We start from the raw sequence: 21,178 nt of genomic DNA on the forward strand, positions 1-21,178 counted from the left end.
GTTAATCTGTCGACCATTACCCAAATGGTGTCATGTCCACCCGTGGTCTTAGGTAACTTGGTAATGAAATCCATCGTAATCCGCTCCGAATTCCACTCGGGTATCTCTAGTTGTTGAAGTAGTCCTGAGGGCTTTTGATACTCTAGCTTAACCTTGGCGCAAGTCAGGCACTTGCCCATAAAGGTAGCTATTTCGGCTTTCATTTTTGGCCACCAATACAGCTTCTTGAGGTCTAAGTACATCTTGTCTGAGCCGGGATGCACAGAGTAGTGAGTTTTATGAGCTTCATTCATGACAACGTCCCTGGATCCACCAAATTTTGGTGTCCAGATCTGGTTTATGAGACAACGAACTCCGTCATCCCTGACTTCAAGATTTTTGTCCATTCCTCTCAACGCTTCACCTGCCATGTTCTCTAGCTTCAAGGCTTCTTCCTGTGCCTCTTTGATTTGTGCAGACAGGTGTGAATGGATGGTCATGGTTAACGCCTTTACTCGGCAACCCGAGTACTCTTTTCTGCTCAAAGCGTCTGCTACCATGTTGGCTTTTCTGGGGTGATAACGAATCTCACATTCGTAATCATTTAGTAATTCCACCCATCGCCTTTGTATCATGTTGAGTTCTTTTTGATTGAGGATATGCTGAAGGCTTTTGTGATCGGTGAAGATGGTACACTTGGTTCCGTAGAGGTAATGTATCCAGATTTTCTGGGCGAAAACTACTGCTTCCAGTTCGAGATCGTGCGTCATGTAGTTTACCTCGTGCGTCTTCAGTTGTCTTGAGGCGTAGGCAATGACTTTTCCACGTTGCATTAACACACACCATAGACCTTGGTTTGATGCATCACAATAAACCCAAAGTCTTTGGTTCCATCCGGTAGGTACAAGATCGGGGCACTGCACAGAGTTCGTTTTAATGTTTAGAACGCAGCCTCTTGCTTATCCCCCCTAGACAAACATCACTCCTTTCCGAGTCAAGGTGGTGAGGGGAATCGCGATTTTGGATAAGTTTTGAATGAATCTTTGATAGTAACCGGCGAGTCCTAAAAATTGTCGGATTTTTGTGGGTGTTCTTCTTGTTTCCCAGCTTTTAATTGCCTTGATCTTTGAAAGGTCCACATGTATTCCTTCCTTGCTGACTACATATCCAAGGAAATTCACTTCTCGAATCTAGAACTCGCACTTTGAGAAATTTGCATACAATTTCTCCGCCCTCAGCGTCTCCAGGACTTGATGTAAATGTTGGATGTGTTCTTCCTTATTTCGGGAGTAGACTAGTATATCATCGATGAAAACAGTTACGAATTTGTCTAAGTAAGGTCGACACACCCGATTCATTAGGTCTATAAACGATGTGGGCGCATTTGTTAAGCCTAAAGGCATCACTACAATTCATAGTGACCATAGCGCGTTCTGAAGGCTGTCTTGGGAATATTCTCCTCTTGAACTCGTAGTTGATGGTGCCCTGATCTAAGGTCAATCTTCGAGAAGAAACTTGCTCCTTGTAGATGGTCGAAGAGGTCATCGATTTGAGGCAAAGAGTATCGGTTTTTAATGGTGAGTTTGTTTAATTCACGGTAGTCAATGCACATACAGAATGATCCGTCCTTTTTCTTGACGAACAAAACCGACGCTCCCCAAGGTGAGAAGCTTGGTCTAATGAAACCTTTGCTTAGCAGTTCGTTCAGTTGACTGGATAGTTCGTGCATTTTAGCTGGGGCTAGACGGTATGGAGATTTGGCTACGGGGGTAGCTCAAGAATTAAGTCGATTCGGAATTCGACTTGTTGAGCAGGGGGCACTCCTGGGAGGTCTTCCGGGAATACATCAGGGAAATTACAGACCTCCGGAATGTCCTTGATGTCTTTCACTTCTTGTTTCTTGTCTACAACGTGGGCTAGGAAGGTGTGGTACTCCTTGCGGAGATACTTTTGAGCCTTGACACAAGAGATGATCTAAAAGTTTGAGCTAGGTTTGTTGCGATAGACGACGAGAGTTTCGCCACTTGGCAGATTAAGGCGAACGACCTTTTCGTGACATAGGATTTCAGCATGGTGAAGGCATAACCAATCCGTGCCAATGATAACATCAAAACTTTTTATGGTGACCGGCATAAGGTCTATTTGGAAAGAGTGATTGTATAAGGTGAGGGTACACCCGATGTAAATGTCGTTAGTGTTCTCTGTTCTTCTGTTAGTCATTTCTACAGTGAGTGTGTCTTTTAGTGTATGTGGTGTTTGATTAAGCAAACGTTTGAATTGGTGGCTCACGAAGCTTTTCTCCGTGCCACTATCGAAAAGAATGCATGCGTAAGTATTGTTGTGGAGAAACGTATCGGTGAACACAGTTGGATTTGCGATGGCTTCCTCATGACCTATTGCCAGAACTCTGCCCACTTCACCGGGTTTGGGGTTTCTTGCTTTTGGGAAATTTCGTTTGACGTGTCCTGCTTCTCCACAACTATAGCAGATTCAACTTTCTCCGGCGTTGGCAGCTTGTGCGTTTTGTTGGATCGGAGCTCTAAAAAATCGGGCGGTGTTCCTCTTTTTGTTACAGTTGGTGCAATGCATTTCACGGCACGCACCGTTGTGGTGATAGCTGCACTTGTTACACTTGGGTAGGTTCCCGACGTATTGCCTTATCGGAGTTGGGTTGGCAGTGGTTGTGGCAGCGTGCACAACAACCACTTGTTGCTTTTTGGCAGGGTCTTGAGTAGGTTGGCCCTTCTTCTTGTCCCAGAACTTCCTTTTGTTGTTTCCCCCTTTTGCTTGCTCGGGGTTGGTTGTCACAGTGCCATGGTTGGCTTTATGGTTGATGAGTTGTTGTGCCAATTCCTTGGCACTGTCAAAGGTAGTTGGCTTTGAGGCTAATACGTTTCCTTGAACTTGGGGAGATAGTCCCCATATGTACCTTTCCGCCTTTTTGCTTTCAGTAGGAACCATCACGGGACACAGCATGGCTAGATCGCTCAACCTGACAAGATGTCAGAGCCCGTCATTTTGAGACCCCAAAATTCTTCTTCCAGGTTCTGTATCTCGCCTCTTGGGCAGTACTCCTTTATTAACATGGTTTTCAGGTCTTCCCATGTTATCGAATTAGCCACCGGGAGTGTTAGTGCTTTGACGTGGCCCTTCCACCAGGTGAGAGCCCTTTCAGAGAATGTGCATGCAACAAATTTGACCTTGCTTGTTTCATGGCATGCGCATATTTCGAAAATGGTCTCGGTTTTCTCAAACCATTGTAGCAACGCTATGACACCTCCGCTTCCGTTGAAGGTTTTGGGCTTGCCGTTAGTAAACTCTTTTTAGGTACACTCTCTCGAGTGTCCCTGGCCGTCCTCGTTATTAGAATTTGAGGCACCACTACCTGTACCACCCGAATTACTTGGGTTGATTTGGGTTATCGCGGCTGCCACTGCGGCCGTCACGGCAGCCTGGAACATTGCTAGGTCGAACTGAGGGGGTGGTGGTGGTGGTGGCGCGGTAGTCCCTATGACGCTGGTACATCTAGGATTTCTACGAGGTGGCATTTTCTGCCATTAACAAGAATGAAAAGACAATAAGTCTTTGATACCACTCACAAGTCGAGAGTTAAAACTAAACATTATTAGTTCTTTATATGCATCATGATTCCGACTTGTAAAGATGTTGTAAGAATCCATTCATACTAGAGGTCTATATATAATGAAATATAGACTTTATGAATTTTGATAGTATTGTTTCTCATGAAATGTTTGTGATAGTATCCATACCGGGTCCATCCAACAATCGCTTGATGTATAATATTTACATGTGATTAAGATTTAATAAACTTTCGAATCTAATGGGTCTGCCCTAGGCCCACAACCAAACAAGGAACAAGATCCGAGGCGGAACCACCATTTCTAGGTCGACATGGTCTCAATTACATATAACTTTGATTTATACATCAGACACTCATAGAATGACCACCAGTAAATTTTATTTGAAAATAGCCCATGCTATGAATCTGGTGTAGTGTTCCCAACAAACAAATAGCATGTCAATATCATTGATATAACTTAGTATACAATACTTTGGAAAATTTGACCCTTCGAGGGGTCTATGTTACATCAATGTATGGAAAAATTTTGATCGCTCAACAGATCTCGGAAGTGTAAATACTTAATTCGCGGGATCGGACATAGAATACTAGAAAATAATAGTAATATTTATCTACAAACTAGATTAAACTAAAGCGAGCAGTGCAACACTAATTGCGGTGGTTAAAGCTCTGAGGGTCATGAAGTGAAGACATGAAGTTCTTCATTTCGACTCTGGATTCTGCCGCTTGGCGTTCTGCGTCTGCCATACGTCCTTGTAAAGTGGATCGGTGTTCTCGGAGTTCTTGGACTTCGGCTCGGGTCGCGGCCATTTCCCGTCGAAGAACCTCAGTGCGTTCTCGAGTTCGATCGTGCTCATCATCCAACCGACGAATGCGAATAGAGTTGACTTGGCTGGTTGCGCCAATTTCCATGAGGTGGCGGGTTTTTACCCTTGTTTTCTCCTCATGGTATGCGACACGGCGAACCATGATAGGAAGAGCTCTGTCGGCTGACCATCCTCTGCTGAGGTCGTAGAAACTTCGTTCCATGCCATAGGGAGGACGTTGACCTTGTTCTCGGCTCCATCAATGTATAGTTTTAGCCCATTGGGGTGTCGGGTCCTAGAAGTGTTGCGGAGGGATAGGGGCAGGGTGTGGATCTTAAACTTCAGGTTCCGAGTCGATTCCATCTGAGTCTTCTTCTTCTTCTTCACCGTCTACTGATTCTTCCTCTTCCATGGGTTCCTCATCTTCCATGGATTCTTTGTCTTCCATGGGTTCCTCTTCGGACTCTTCCTCTGGGTCTTCCACGATCCAGCCGACATTCCCTTGGTTGGGGTAGTAGGGATCACCCGGCAAGTGAAATCCTGCCATCGTGCCTGTACGAGAATAGGGATAAGGAGGATATCGCGAGAAATTTTGGGGATAAGAAGTTAGTTATCGCAATTATGATGTGATTATTATGGCTTTTGTGTTAAAATAATCCTATAGTATTTTTGTGTTTGATTCTTGAAATTTTTGGTAAGTTGCAGACTTGTTGTTCATCATGATCCTTCTTCGGCATACATTGGTCACATCTTGGCTAAATATAGTTGATCAGTCTATATTCATCCAAGACCTGATTAGATACCCCGAAGCTGGATCATGATATCCAATTTGTCTCAATACTTTTATGTTATTGCCTTTATGATACTGAATTAACGAGTGCGATTGTATGTGTACTTTTTATAAGAATAAAAAAAATATTTTTAAAGTACTTTTAAAAAGCTACGTCAGAGAATTTTTTTTGTCCCGTTGTGTTTATAGTTTGTATATCTTACGTGGTTCGATATACTTATTTCACTATAAACAAAGCTCTGATACCAATCTGTCACACCCCCAAACTAGAATGACGAAAACGTTTGGGGGCGGAGGATGTCATGCTCAGTATCATAACCATAGTGAAGAAACTAAACACAACCATCATAAATATAATTTAAAAGGATACACCGTTTCAAAAGTACATGTTTCCAAATAAATTACATATGATGTCAAAATATAGCAAAAGAATCTACGCCTTAGCGTATTCACTTCAGAAATCTTGTCATTACCTGTATTACTGATTACCTGAGAATACAAGTTGTTTTGAAAGAGTATCAGCGTAAAGCTGGTGAGTTCATAATCAGTTTATGAATGAAAAATGAAAGTTGTTTCCTTAAAGTTTGTTATGAGTTTGTTTCCGGAAAATCCAATATTTTCTAAAAGGTTTATTGTAGTCTTATCTGAACCAAAACTTAGTATATGTAAGTAAATCGTCATACTTATGTGTGGTTTCCAGAAAATCCAATATTTTCTAAAAGGTTTATTGTAGTTTTATCTGAACCAAGACTTAGTATATGTAAGTAATCGTCATACTTATGTGTGGTTTTTATATTTAAATAAAACTTCTTTGTGTAAAGTCTTAGAATTTCCGTGAACTGTACGTTTTGTTAATACCCCATGTGAGATGTTATAACCATACTAAAGACTAGAAGGCCTCGTATGCGACATTCTTCAGGCGTCGGAATGTTATGAAACTTGTCACCCCAGACTTGCCGGTCTAGCTGTTGCAAACAACTTAAGTGCGGGTTTGTCAGACCCAGTATAAATCTATACACAACTATCACTCTCTCCCTCTAGGAGATTCTGATTATAACTATAGGACTTTTCTACGGTACTTAACAGTACCCCGAAGGAGAATGTCTCACAAAGGAGAACGCTCTCCCTCCAGGAGATTCTGATTATAACTATAGGACTTTTCTAGGACTTTTTTGTAGTGTGTAATGGAATACTTGTTTTGTAAATTGATTGAGTTATTGTTTTTCTTTGTTAAACGAAGTGCTCAAACTATACCTATTATAGTTTATCAAAAGTGTTGTATGTTTGAATGAAACCTTGTTATGCATGTATTTGTATTTCAATAAAATGACATTGAAAATACTAAGTGTAAATCGTACACACCTTAGCATGTTCCAAGGTGTGAATAACTCTTAAACATGTTTTTGACAGTTTTACCTTAAGTGTCCCTGTTTTAGAATATTTATAGAAAAATCATCGTAAGTCGAAAACTGCATCCGTAAACTCTGAGAGTTTGGAAAAAGCGTCTAATATGTTCATAAAATTTCCTATAATTTTTGGTGGTCTCAAACCAGTGTGAAAATGTTCATCTTCACAACCTGGTCCGATTTTGTTGCTGCAGCGATAGACAGTTTTGTAAAAATCACCATAAATTATAGAAAAATCATATGGAGATGTTCAAGTAGTCATTTTAAAGGTATAAACCTTAAATATTTTCATATTAAACAGTTTTGAAAAATATTAAGCTTAAGTTGGGTAAAACAGTTCGTGAACAGGTCACAACTTTTCTATTGTAAGCTGTCAAGTTAAGTTTTGAATATGTTTTGGTGTTTTAACTTGTATTCCCCATCTGAAAACTAAAGAAAACTAGAAAATGTAGGGGTATGAACTTACCTTGAGTGATTTCTTGAAGAGTGCAAGGTTGAAGTCGAGGAGTATCAAGTCAAGAACACTTGATGAACACGTGAGAGTTTGGATGATCCTAAGAACGATTTTTGGTGTTAAAATGTGGGTGGATGATCCAAGAGTGTTATGAAAACATGGAATAACACTTGAGTTTAGATGAAATAATTACCAAAAAGTGAAGTAGCAGCTCAAGAACACTTCCAAAAAGTGGCTGGAAGTAGAGAGAAAAAGAGGCTCTTTTGGTGGTTTGAGAAGTGTAAAAGTGTGGAAGGATTAAGGTAACCCAAGAAATCCTCTAGGGATTTCTTTATATAGTGAAGGATGCTGGAGCAATTTGCAAGTTGAAATGATGTTTACCTTGGTTTGCGTGATGTGGATAAGATTGGGTCAATGAGAAGATGACACATGGCTACCAATGGGCACACTTGACCCACTTGTGGTGTAGAATGCTTTTATTAATGCAAAATAATGATTTATAATTAATAAATCCTTGAGAAATGAATAAAATATGAGTTTAAGGAGTTTAAAATGGTAAAAAAGATGAATTTGGTGAAAAATCCCCGTCAAAAACGCGCTTAACAGGCAAAAGTTGTCGAAAACCGGGAATTAGGAGCGAACCTGCGAGGTTCGGTCCTTAGGAGGTGAGAACCGAGAGAAGGGAGAAGGAGGATCGAAGGGGGAGAAGGAACCGAATATGGGTCTCGGTCCGAAGGTGCGAGAGGAGCGAAATGGACCGAGGGCTCGGTATATTTCGGATGTATAGAGGTTTCGGCTCTGACTGGCTTCGATTCGCAAGGGGTTCGGTCTGAGGGCTAAGTTCGGTCCTGAGGGGACCTTCGGCTCCATGTAGTTCGGTCCTAAAGGGACCTTCGGTCTTAGCACGGTTCGGCTCTTTGAGGGTCGCCTCTAAGAGGGTTCGGTTCCTAAGAGGGGTTTCGGTCCTATTTAGTTGTTTTTCGATATAACTTCCTGATTCAAGCGGTTTTTGGCCGAGTTCAGGGTCAGTATGACCCGAATGACTATAAAAAGTAGAGAGAGATTTGGGAGAGATTTGATTTTAGCCACTATTATTGCATAATCTCGTAATGCAAGGTTCGTGAGCCTCGTTATGCTTCGTTTATGATTGTTTTAAGTCCCCGAAAGGGTCCTTAGTCGTGTTTTGATGCATTTAACTCCCTTTTTAGGGTTTTGCATTGCTAAACACGTAAAATATCGGAAACACTTGAATTCTTGGCATACCAATACACATTTTTATAGAATAACTTTTCACATACAAGTATTAGTTAAGTTTGACCGGTTTGACTTGTTGACTTTGACTTTGACTTCGACTTTGACTTTGACTTGAATTTGACGGTTGTCACATCCCGTGTCGTGGTACTCCAAGCATCATCACGTTGTCTCTCGTTCCTCAGCTCCTTCCCCGGCTGAAGTTGAGTGTCGGGGGGGGGGGGGTAGAAAATGTCGTTGTTGAAGTTGCATGGCTTTGCAATCTTTTTCTAGAGTTATCTTATCCATTGTCTAAAGCAACGGTTTTCTTTTTTGATAAGGTGAGTGATATGTATTTAGCTTCTAACCAGGTACAACATCAACAGACCAAATATGTGGAAATTGACTTATATTTTGTTAGAGAACGTGTTTCCATAGGTTATGTGCGTGTTTTACATGTTTCATCGGCTCACTAGTTTGCAGATATATTTACAAAGAGACACCCAACTCAGTTATTTTCAGATTTTCGGCACAGTTTAAGCATTTGTGAACCCCGTTCAAACTGAGGGGGTTTGTTAAATTATACTTACAGTAAATTACAGAAATGGTCCTTGTAGTTTAGCCGAATTCTCAATTTTGGTCCCTAAGTTTAAATTTTGATAGGTTACATCTGTGTGGTTTGTGAAAGTTGCACTGCAGGTCCTTGGTCCATATAAGAAGACCAAATTACCCTTTCTTTATTTTTTCTTTTTCTGTTAACAATTTATATATATATATATATATATATATATATATATATATATATACACACACACACACACACACACACATACTATTGTTTTTTATCTTTATTTTAATAGAAATAATATAGATTATTTATGAAATTATTTTTATTTTTTAAATTAGTTACCTAAATTATATAAAATCATATTATTATTATTATTATTATTATTATTATTATTATTATTATTATTTATTTTTTTCTTTATTTATTTATCTTTCTTTTTGTGGTTTAAAAATCTTTTAATATTTTTGACGTTTTATTTAAATATATTTTTTAATGTTTTTTTTATGTTTTGTTCATTTAAATTATATAATGATTTTTATGACATTTTTTCGAATAAATAAATTAAAACAATAACCCGAACATAGACAAAAATTATTGTTCGGTTAGTTAAACGAACAAACATGAACAATAGTCTCGTTCGTTAATTTATGTTTATGAATGTTGGTTTATGATGTCCGTTTATATTCATTTATGCTTGTTAATTTAATTTATTTATATTCATTTATGTTCTTTTTTTATTATCTTACCATATTATATGTTCGTTTATGTTCATATAAATTCAATTGTATTTGTTTATCATTGTTCCTTTATGTTCTTTAATTTATGTTCGTTTAGTACGTTCACGAATATAAACGAACGAACGCAAATAAGAAAATCTAGTTCATTTATCCGTTCGTGTTCGTTTGTTAGTTCGGCTAACTTAAAGGAACGAACACGAAGATAAACAAACACCACATGTTCATTTGTTCGTTCGTGTTCATCTATTTGTTAAACGAATATGAACAAAATCATTCGTTTATATGTTTGTGCTTCTCTATTTGTTCCCTAAATAATTATATTATATATTAGCGACGGCGATGGCTTGAAGCTCACCTTTCTCACTAAAGAAGCAATAAATGAAGGTAAGCTTCAAGACGTTCCTGCTGCTAAGATATAATATAATTATTTAGATAATAAATCAAGAAGCACTGTTATATAAATGAATGATTTTGTTCATGTTCGTTTAACAAATAAAAGAACACGAACGAACAAAAGAACAGACGGTGTTTGTTTATCTTTGTGTTCGTTCGTTTAAGTTAATCGGATAAACAAACGAACACGATTTTCTTTTTCGTGTTCGTTCGGTTAACAAATTTTCTTGGTCATGTTCGTTCATTTATGTACGTGAACATATTAAACGAACAAAGATAAACAAACACAATGTAATATATGTGAACAGAAACGAAAATAAAAAAAAGAACATAAATAAATATAAATAAATTAAATGAACACACTTAAATGAGCATAAACAGACATCATAAACGAATGTTCACGAACATAAATAAACGAACAAGACCATTATTTATGTTCGTTCATCTAACTAAAAGAACTATAATTTTTGTTCATGTTTGGGTTATTGTTTTAATTTGTTTATTCAAAAAAAAATCAAAAAATCATTATATAATTTAAACGAACAAAATGTCAAAAAAAAATTTAAAAATATATTTAAATAAAACATAAAAAACATTAAAATATTTTTAAACCACAAAAACAAAGATAAATAATAATAATAATAATAATATTATTATTATTATTATTATTATTATTTAATATAATTTAGATAATTGATTTAAAAAGTAAATATAATTTTATATATATATATATAATAATAATAATAATAATAATAATAATAATAATAATAAATTGGTAAAAGAAAAAGAAAAAAGGAAAGAAAAGATAATTTGGTTTTTTTATATGGACCAAGGACCTGCAGTGCTATTTTTACAAACCACATAGATATAACCTATCAAATTTAAAATTAGGAACCAAAACTGAGAATTTGACAAAACACAAGAACCATTTCTGTAATTCACTCTTATAGTTATATCTCTTTTATTAATTTATGTATAATATAGGCCTTATTTCTAACATGCTGTAATTCACATATATTGGTGTCAAAAGTTATAAGCCTTTTTAAATAAATAAGCTTTGCTGAACACCCTCTAAGTCTATATAATCTGATGATCTATTTCACGCGCAATGGCTAAGTGATCTCTACTCTTTAAATTTGATTTCATGCTCAACACCTCAACTCTCTCTCAAATCAAAATATATGGTTTTACACAGGGTTAAAGGCCGAATTTGGGAGGTAAGCTTGAAGCATTATGTGCTGTGATTCTTCCTAGTTCTTTATTCAATGTTTGTAACGCTTTTGATTTCACAAGGGCACAAGGGACATAATTCGATTGAGACGTTAGATGGGTATGAACCCTCCCCCAACGATTCATTTCGCCTGTTGACTAATTAGGTAATCTGTGTTAATACTGATGAACTTTTTCTCTATTTCTATCGTTTACCCTTTCTAAGGCTGACTGAAATAAGGTACGCATGTTGAGAAAGAATCTCCTCCAATGTCCGAATAGAGAAAATAGGGTGTGGGTGTTTAGTGGTGCTCTTAGTTGAAACTTTCTATATTTCTTGTTGCAGCTATTAGTGATTTCATTTACATTGTATATGCTGCACCAAAATCAAAAGGAACAAGCATCAATGGTTGTTTAGATCTCTTCTTAAACATGTTTAAAAGCTCTTTTTTACGCCTAGATTTTAGAATTTAATCCACTCTTGATATTAAAAGGATTGAATTAATACGTGTTTAAGTGTCTTTTCAAACTATAGTGTTCTAATAAGTAAAACTCCTACCAGTTATAGCAGTATACTTTTAACTTTTTCTTATTACAGCATAATCTTTGAAAATCTACCAAACGTAGCAATGTACTTTAAAGATTCAAATTTTGTCTTATTAGAACATTATACTTTGATTCATATACCCATTACCCAGTCAGAGAAGTGAAATTGCTTTGTACGATAGAAAAACAAATGAAAGTACGTTTCTAATTCATACATTTAACCCCAAACATAGATATCTCATATTTCTTAGCATCTTATTTCTGCAAAGCCATTGAATTTAACTATTTCATGGGAAAACATCAAGAGAAGATATGAAATTAAGATGAACCAGGTTACCTAAGTCTTTTCAATTTATTGCTCACTAAAATGTAGAATAATACTGGAACTTCAGTAATGAGGCACCCAACAAAACAATTAAGATACAAGTATCAATTAGAATCCATAACACTTTCATCTCCTGAGCAATTATGAGATCAGATAAAAAAAAATAGATTGCCTATTTAGGGTTCACTTCACTACTTCAGTTTCCAAGATTGTTGAAGAGCGAAATCTATCTAGTCTTCCATCCTCCATGATCAGTGCAATAAAACTACTTTGGCAGCTGCCTGGTAGAAATCAATTATATGATGAAATAACTTTTTGGAATATATACATAAACCCTATAAAATCAAGGAAAAAAACAAAGTTAACATACCATCACTACCCATGATTAGTTCCAAAAAAAATTAGTTCATAAAGAAATGTGTGTTATGTTTCATGTCCAGTTCTATTAGCAGCGCACACACAACAATAAACTTGTCCCTCTATAATATAACATGAAGAAAGTTACATGTGGAAAATTTCCTTTTTCTATTATAAGTCACTGGATTAGTAGAGACCCATCATATCAACCTTTTCCAAAGTCAAGAGACTAACCACCTAACTTAATTTTTGGCTAAAAAATAATTATTACCCTATACATCAACTAGAAAACAGTGAAAGTGCAATAGTTCTTTGTGAAATGACTTTTATGGGCCTCCAGAGCTTCTTAAAATCATCCTGTTGTGAGTGCCTGCATTATGTGCACCCTACATAGCAGAACGTTTTTCCTATTGTAACAACTTTCTACAGATTGTATGGCAACTTTTAACCTGAAACCTATCAAAACTCTATTCACAAACAATTAAGGATGCAATCAACACACATATGAGATTATTCATAACTTTCAAAACTACAATCTTATTGTTAATCAGGATACGGTTTGGGTTGATCCATGAAAAATCAGATTGGTAAGCTAAAATTATATTTCTAAATACAAAGCATTAAGCTTTAAGTCTAAAAACAAAGTTACAAACAAGACCTACGATCAATTTTTCGATTGTTCCATTAAATGAAGAATGGAACAAATTTATTATCAAAATCTAGCAGTTCAAATGACTTTTGGAAATTAAGTCCCAACCTAATATCTCTTGAGCCATGGTTCTAATGGAGATCACTTCCAACTCATTCTCGTTGTGCACTATGTGTTTCTTCTTTTGAAGAAGTCTCACATTGATTTCAACTAGTAACAATGCTTCAATCAACAGGAATCCCCAACACAAAGTCAACGATACTGAACTTGGAATCCCTTATCTGCACGCACATGAACACATAGATTATATTGTGGATGATAAAAGATCAACCGTTTCTAAATTGTAATATATGTTGGTGTTAATCCAAACCAAGTCAAAGTCATGTGTTTTATTCAGGGGTATTTTAGTCTTTTGTTAGGAGTATGACTAAGTATACCACGTAGAGATTTAGTGGGCAGTAGGTGCAGTAATTTTAGGATAAGTAGTTGAATTTATCTTGTTTAAATATCCTTGTAGTCGATGAGTTAATTGAATTGAAAAATACAGAAAAGTTGCCCCTATCTTCTCCCTTTTTTTTCTCTGTTTTTGCTGTGTGAAACAGGGCCTGAACCAACAATATAATGTGGAAAATAATGTTGATACATACATACATTTATCATTTATACACATGTATATTCATACATAAATATCGGACTAATCTTAGACATAGCAACGTACTTCCATTTATTTATGTAGCATGGCATCCTACATTCATTTCATTTGATTACAACACGTTCCTTTGTTTTTCTTATTAAAACATTATGCTTTGAAAAATCTGCCTAATTATAACATTGTACATCCAATGTTATTCTTATTAGAGCATTATACTTTCCAGATATAGCGTTCTACTTTCTTTTCTTAATAAAACATTACACTTCGAAAAATCTACCCAATTATTGCATTGTACTTTCAAAAAAAAATTCTTATTACAACATTATACTTTTAATTTGCACTTATTGGAACATTATACTTTGAAATTCTGCATAACAAGAGCATTGTACTTTCAACTATTACTTATTAGAACATTATAATGTGAATGGTCTAGCCAATTATAGCATTGTACTTTCAACTTTCATTTTTTTTCTTATTTAAACATATACTTCAATAAATCTACCCAGTTAGGGTAGTAAAATTGCTTTGTAATTTAATGTCATTGATAACTGGGTAGATATTTTGTAGTATAATGCTGTAATAGGAAGAACTAGAATTAGGATGTTATGATAAGAGAGACAGATAGAAATTTACCCGAGTGTAGGCTTAATTCATTTTTTGAGCATCTATTTTCTGCAAAAACCCATTGAATTTAGCTTTTTAACAGAAAAAAAAATCAAGAGAGGAGGACAAATTAAGATGAACGTTGTTTGCATGTATAGTACCTTATTTTCTTATTTGTCAAGTTATCACTCGTCTGTCTTTTGAGTTTTCCATGACGGACCTAGGTCCGCTCTCCTTCTTTCTAGGCATTGCTGCCTCTTGTACTAAAGAAGGTATGCTCTTATCTCAATCTGCCTTTGATCGTGATATCCTCTCTCATGTTGACATGCTTTCATGCAATCCTTGCAGTACTTCGACGGATACCAATCCAAAGCTTTCTCCTCATGGGACCCCCATTTCGGATCCCACTCTCTGGAGGAGCTTAGCGGGAGCCATATAGTACTTGACTTTCACTCGTTCAGATATTGCATATGTGTTTAACAAATATGTATTTTTATGCATGATCCTCATGAACCGTATTTTTTTGGCGCTTAAAAGAATTCTTCATTATATTAAAGGAACTCTTACACATTGTTTGCATCTTCGGTCGTCCTTTGTTGATCATTTGGTTTCTTATTCTGAAGCAGATTGGGTTGGGTGTCCTCAAAGCCACAAGTCGACATCTGCATTTGTGTCTACCTTGGTGATAATCCTATGTCGTGGTACTCTAAGCATCATCATGATGTCTCTCGTTCCTCAGCTCCTTCCTCGGCTGAAGCTGAGTATCGGGGGTAGAAAATGTCGTTGCTGAAGCTGCATGGCTTCGTAATCTTTTTCTCGAGTTATCTTGTCTATTGTCTACAGCAACGGTTTTCTTTTGTGATAACGTGAGTGCTATGTATTTAGCTTCTAACCCGGTACAGTATCAACGGACCAAACATGTGGAAATTGACTTATATTTTGTTACAGAACATGTTGCCATAGGTCATGTGTGTGTTTTACATGCTCCATCGGCTCACTGGTTTGCAGATATATTTACAAAGGGACCCAACTCAGTTATTTTTAGATTTTCGGCATAGTTTAAACATTTGTGAACCTCGTGTTCAAAAGGGGGTGTTCAAAAGGGGGTTTATTAAATTGTACTTAGAGTAAATTACAGAAGGTCATTCTGGTTTAGTCGAATTCTCAGTTTTGGTCACTAAGTTTAAATTTTGATAGGTTACATCCCTGTGGTTTGTGAAAATTGCACTACAGCTCATTGGTCCATATAAAAAAAACCAAATTACCCTTTCTTTCTTTTTCCTTTTTCTTTTAACAATTTATTATATATATATATATATATATATATATATATATATATATATATATATATATACACACACACACACACACATGCTATTGTTTTTTATCTTTATTTTAATAGAATTAATATAGATTATATATAAAATTATTTTTATTTTTTAATTAAGTTATCTAAATTTTATAAAATCATATTATTATTATTATTGTTGTTGTTGTTGTTGTTGTTGTTGTTGTTATTATTTCTTTCTTTCTTTCTTTCCGTATTTATTTATCTTTCTTTTTGTGGTTTAAAAATCTTTTAATATTTTTGACGTTTTATTTAAATATATTTCTTAATGTTGTTTTTTTTACGTTTTGTTCATTTAAATTATATAATGATTTTTATGACATCTTTTTTCGAATAAACAAATTAAAACAATAACCCGAACATGTACAAAAATTATCGTTCATCTAGTTAAACGAACGAACATGAACAATGGTCTTGTTCGTTCATTTATGTTCGTGAACGTTGGTTTATGATGTCCGTTTACGTTCATTTATGTTCGTTAATTTAATTTATTTATATTCATTTATGTTCAATTTTTTTAAATTATTTTACCATATTATATGTTCGTTTATGTTCATATACGTTCAATTGTGTTTGTTTATCATTGTTCGTTTATGTTCTTTCATTTATGTTCGTTTACTATGTTTACGAATATAAACGAACAAATATGAACAAGATAATTTGTTAAACGAATGAACGCGAAAAAGAAAATCTCGTTCATTATCAATTCGTGTTCGTTTGTTAGTTCGGCTAACTTAAACAAACGAACACGACGATAAACAAACACCGCACGTTCGTTTGTTCGTTCATGTTCATTTATTTGTTAAACGAACATGAACAAAATCATTCATTTATATGTCAATGCTTCTTCATTTGTTGCCTAAATAATTATATTATATCTTAGCGACAGAATGGCTTGAAGCTCACATTTCTCACTAAAGAAGCAATATTTGAAGGTAATATTCAAGACGTTCCTGTTGCTAAGATATAATATAATTATTTAGACAATAAATGAAGAAGCATTGACATATAAATGAATGATTTTGTTCATGTTCGTTTAACAAATAAAAGAACACGAACGAACAAAATAACAGACAGTTTTTGTATATCTTCTTGTTTGTTCGTTTAAGTTAGTCGGAACGAACACAATTTTCTTTTTCGTGTGCGTTCGTTTAACAAATTTTCTTGTTTATGTTCGTGAACATACTAAACGAACAAAGATAAACTAACACAATTGAATGTATATGAAAATAAACGAACATATAATATGGTAATATAATAAAAAATGAACATAAATGAATATAAATAAATTAAATGAACACACTTAAATGAGCATAAAGAGACATCATAAGCGAATGTTTATGAACATAAATAAACGAACAAGACCATTGTTTATGTTCGTTCATTTAACTAAATGAACTATAATTTTTGTTCATGTTCGGGTTATTGTTTTAATTTGTTTATTCGAAAAAATGTCAAAAAATATTATATAATTTAAATGAACAAAATTTCAAAAAAAAACAACATTAAAAAATATATTTAAATAAAACGTCAAAAACATTAAAATATTTTTAAACCACAAAAACAAAGATAAATAAATAAAGCAAAAAAATAAATAATAATAATAATAATAATAATAATAATAATAATAATAATAATAATTGTATTATGATTTTATATAATTTAGATAATTGATTTAAAAAATAAAAACAAATTTATAAATAATATATATTAATTCTACTGAAATAAAGATAAAAACAATATTATATATATATATATATATATATATATATATATATATATAATAAATTGGTAAAAGTAAAAGAAAAAAGAAAGAAAGGGTAATTTGGTATTTTTATATGGACCAAAGACCTCCAGTGCAATTTTCACAAACCATAAGGATGTAACCTATCAAAATTTAAACTTAAGGACCAAAACTGAGAATTTGACAAAACCACAAGGACCATTTCTGTAATTTGATCTTATACTTATGTCTCTTTTTATTCATTTATGTATAATATAGGGGTCTCTTTTGTAACATACTGTAATTCATATATATATTGGTGTTAATACAATGTTCTCCCTAAGGGGTTTAATAGTTATAAGTCAAAAAGTTATAAGCTTTTTAAATAAATAAGCTTTGCTAAACACCCTCTAAGTCTATATAATATGATGATGTATTTCACGCGCAATGGCTAAGTATATCTCTACTCTTTAAATTTGATTTCATGCTCAAAACCTCAATTCTCTCTCGAATCAAAATATATGGTTTTACACAGGGTTAAAGGCTGAATTTGGGAGGTAAGCTTGAAGCATTATGTGTTGTGATTCTTCCTAGTTCTTTATTCAATGTTTGTAACGCTTTTGATTTCACAAGGGCCGCAGGGGACATAATTCGATTGAGACGTTAGATGGGTATGAACCCTCCCCCAACGATTCATTCCGCATGTTGAGTGTTGACTAATTAGGTAATTTGTCTTAATAATGATGATCTTTTTCTCTATTTCTATCATTTACCCTTTCTAAGGCTGACTGAAATAAGGTACGCATGTTGAGAAAGAATCTCCTCCAATGTCCGAATAGAGAAAATAGGGTGTGGGTGTTTAGTGGTGCTCTTAGTTGAAACTTTCTATATTTCTTGTTGCAGCTATTAGTGATTTCATTTACATTGTATATGCTGGACCAAAATCAAAAGGAACAAGCATCAATGGTTGTTTAGATCTCTTCTTAAACATGTTTAAAAGCTCTTTTTTACGCCTAGATTTTAGAATTTAATCCACTCTTGATATTAAAAGGATTGAATTAATACGTGTTTAAGTGTCTTTTCAAACTATAGTGTTCTAATAAGTAAAACTCTTACCAGTTATAGCAGTATACTTTTAACTTTTTCTTATTACAGCATAATCTTTGAAAATCTACCAAATGTAGCAATGTACTTTAAAGATTCAAATTTTTTCTTATTAGAACATTATACTTTGATTGATATACACAGTCAGGGAAGTGAAATTGCTTTGTATTTTAATGCATGGCAATAGTTGGGGCTAGCAGGGCCGGCCTGGCCTGGGCAAGCTAGGCAACCGCCCCAAAGGGACCCCATTTTATAACCTATTATATTAATTATATAGTAACAGCCCAACTATTTTAAGCCTAGTGGACTGTCTGTTCAAAGCCCAAATACCCAATACCTCTAATGAGCGGGAGTGGAAGCGAAGTAGCGACTGAGACACGAAGTAGCGACCGAGACAGTGGCGTGCGTTTGACTTGCGATTTCCAAGGCTCGTAGCTCTTGAATAATCGATTTTCATGGAGAATCCAAAAGACAGAATCCAGTTCTCCAAGTAACGGTTAGCTCTTCTTCTATAATTCTATTTCTTTCTCAAATCGATTGATTTCTTACCCTTTTTCTAATTTCTGAATTTGTCCAAAATACCACCAAAGTCCCAAACAAGCTTGATTCAAGAGTCAGTGAACTAAAATTGAATTTAGAAACGATAATATGATAACTCTCCTTCCTTTCACGTTTTCAAAAGGTGCAAATCGATTTCAGAAAAGTGAAAATCGATTAGAGAGCCGCTGCCTCAATTCGATTTATTTTTCAATTGCCGAAAATTTCAAGTTACCCTCATTCATTTCGGAAATGTAGGGTTAGAGACAATCTGAATTCAGACACAGTCGACTTCTATGTAAGGTCTAGCCTTCTTATAGTCTCTTTCTTTTTTGAAATTCTCAGAAATCTGATTTAGAGGTTTTTAAAAATCAACTTGAATTTGATTTTGAACTTCATTTTCTTAATTTGTTTTAATCTATTTAGAAATCCAATTTTAATTGATTTTAGTTTGTTTTAATATCTTTTAACAATCAACTTGAAAAGTGAAATCGGATTCTGTTTTAATCTGTTTTTAAATGTATCCAGCTTAATTTTTGTTTTCTCTATACTTCAGGAATAAGGATTTGCTGCTTTATTTGGCCATTTTACAACTAGTCAGCCGTAGAGGTTTTCTACGGTCAACAACACAATCAACATCACATTAGTATATATTTTTTTTGTTAATTTCTTAGTTGTGATGGGAGAGTTATATAAAAAGTGTCAAAGTTATATATATTTTAATAGAATTATGTTTATTATGTGATGATGTAAATATTACTTTCTTATAAGAAAGTTTAGTTAATGCTATTGAAATGATGAATTTCTATTTGGTGTGGCAATTTGGTGATATTTTATTGAAAAATATAATGAATTTTTTTAAAAAAATTATAGAAATGAAGATTAATGCTTAGGCCATTACATTTGATATGAATGTTGAACCTACTTTTCCATAAAATCACCAAATTATTAGAAAAAAATGACTTGAATAATGAAAATGAAGTACAATCACCCGAAGAATCTTCTAGAATTACTTCTTACTTGATGGTAAGGTTTTTTCCTGCATTATTTAGTTTTTTTTTTGTTATGTTTATATATTAGAGTGTAGAGCATGTTTTGGCATTTTATTTTTCTGTTTTGCATTAATAATTTTAGGTTGTTTGGCTATTGGGGTTTGTCTTTAAGCCTTTTTATTTTCTATAGGTAGGTAGTCTCCAATTTAAATATATTTTTTTAATTAATAAAATATCCTGAAGCTGGTGCCCTCCTTTACAAAAAAAAAAATGTTATAGGGGCCTCATTCTTTTACTTTGCCCCGGGTCTCAAATTGTCTTGGACCGGCACTTGGCTAGATGTTTGTGGGGATATTAGGAATAAATCAACATAATCAATTACATTAAATAATTAATTTGTTTTATCTTGTAAGTTATTCTCTGTATATCTTTTCTGTAGTAACTATATTTTGTTAATATATATTCAAATCCTCCCATATTGGTGAGGTGTCCCTTTCAATTATCACAGGATATACGATAAAAAAATGAAATTATGTTTCTAATTCATACATTTAACCCCAAACATACATACGTCATATTTCTTAGCATCTTATTTCTGCAAAACCATTGAATTTAACTTTTTCATGGGAGCCTTTTCAATTTATTGCTCACTAAAATGTAGAAAAATACTTGAACTTCAGTAATGAGGCACCCAACAAAACAATTAAGATATACAAGTATCAATTAAAAACCATAACACTTCCATCTCCTGTGCAATTATGAGATCAGATTTAAAAAAATAGATTGCCTATTTAGGGATCAAATGAAGGTCAATTAACAATATTCACTTCAGTTTCCAAGATTGTTGAAGAGCGAAATCTATCTAGTGTTCCATCCTCCATGATCAATGCAATAAAACTACTTTGCCAGTTGCCTGGTAGAAATCAATTATATGATGAAATAACTTTTTGGAATATATACATAAACCCTATGAAATCAAGGAAAAAAACAAAGTTAACATACCATCAACACCCAGGATTAGTTCCAAAAAAAATTAGTTCATAAAGAAATGTGTGTAATGTTTCACGTCCAGTTCTAAGAGGAGCATACACACAAGTACACAACAATAAACTTGTCCCTCTATAAAATAACATGAAGAAAGTTACATGTGGAAAAATTTTCTTTTTCTA

The 21,178-nt window shown here is 34.3% G+C and overlaps 1 long non-coding RNA gene across 2 annotated transcripts; it reads left to right on the forward strand.

The window, feature by feature from the left end:
• The first annotated feature begins 18,860 nt into the window (after positions 1-18,860).
• LOC145100663 (uncharacterized) lies at positions 18,861-19,807 on the forward strand. 2 transcript variants are annotated; one of them, XR_013705185.1, is made up of 3 exons: positions 18,861-18,976; positions 19,163-19,320; positions 19,574-19,807. It is a non-coding gene; the product is annotated as an uncharacterized LOC145100663 (long non-coding RNA). The 2 variants fall into 2 exon arrangements; XR_013705186.1 differs by having other exon boundaries at positions 19,163-19,315.
• Positions 19,808-21,178: the final 1,371 nt, after the last annotated feature.

Source organism: Lactuca serriola, chromosome 4, assembly GCF_051521515.1.
Source record: "Lactuca serriola cultivar US96UC23 chromosome 4, Lser_US96UC23_V15, whole genome shotgun sequence".
NCBI lineage: Eukaryota > Viridiplantae > Streptophyta > Magnoliopsida > Asterales > Asteraceae > Lactuca > Lactuca serriola.